The sequence below is a fragment of the Macrobrachium nipponense genome, chromosome 12 (genome assembly GCF_015104395.2).
Source record: "Macrobrachium nipponense isolate FS-2020 chromosome 12, ASM1510439v2, whole genome shotgun sequence".
Taxonomy (NCBI): Eukaryota; Metazoa; Arthropoda; class Malacostraca; order Decapoda; family Palaemonidae; genus Macrobrachium; species Macrobrachium nipponense.
The window spans coordinates 40,534,098-40,535,102 of NC_087205.1; the positions used below are offsets into that span (position 1 = coordinate 40,534,098).

The 1,005-nt window shown below is 34.8% G+C and overlaps 1 non-coding gene across 1 annotated transcript; it reads left to right on the top strand.

Annotated features, from left to right (window-relative positions):
* Nucleotides 1-399: 399 nt before the first annotated feature.
* On the top strand, nucleotides 400-471 carry Trnae-cuc (transfer RNA glutamic acid (anticodon CUC)). The gene has a single exon. It is a non-coding gene; the product is annotated as a tRNA-Glu (tRNA).
* The last annotated feature ends 534 nt before the right edge of the window (nucleotides 472-1,005 follow it).

Below are 1,005 nucleotides of genomic sequence, written 5' to 3' on the forward strand. Positions count from 1 at the left end.
AGGATTGGGGGAGGGAGGGGGGTTCCTGGTTCCCAGAATGATACCGTCTGCTGTAAGGAATCGTCTTGCACAAGTTCCGCTGACGTAGAAATAGTGGCATTTTGTTATTATTATTAATGTTATTATTCAGGTGTTTTACGTTCATCTTTCCAAGAGATATATTGATCAACGTACGTAATGAATACAGTGTCGAATACTGTTAAAAAAAAAATTTTAAAGTATCTATTTAGCATTAATTTAACTCTTGTATAATACTTTGCAATACTTTACCCGAGTATTCTTTTTATATCTGTCTGCTGCTATTAGGTAACACGCATCCTCAATATACGCATGATATAAACATTTAACTTAGTTGAACTTTGTCTTACTTAAATCCCGTGTGGTTGTCATGTTCTTAACTCCCGTGTGGTCTAGTGGCTAGGATACGCGGCTCTCACCCGCGAGGCCCGGGTTCGATTCCCGGCACGGGAAGTAATTTTATAGTGATTTTTCCCTTATTTCCTAGTTGGGAAGTAGACATCAAATTTCGATAATAAGTATTCCGCATAAATCTTTTTTTTTTTTTTTTTTTTTTTTTTAGCTGATGCAGGCGTGTATGGTTAATATGATAAAGTATTGAAAAAAAGACGTTTATCGAATAATGGATAAGATTCTTATTAATAATAAGAATCTTATTAGAGATAGGATTCTCATCAGGAATCTTAATAATAACGATTGTTGTTATTAAGAATCTTATTGATAATAAAATCTGCATTCAATAAAACCCTTATGATACAATAAAAACTTATGATAGCGTTTTGAAAAGGAGAGAGAGAGAGAGAGAGAGAGAGACAGTTTTATTAATTATGAATCTTATCAATAAGAAGACTCGTATTAAATAAGCCTTATTTTCACGTAAGGATAACGTTCTTGCCCTAATTGTGTTTGTGTGAGAGGAGAGAGAGAGAGACCTTACAGACCTTACAGACCTTACATCTTGTTCGGGTTACCCCAGGTCCCTCAGTG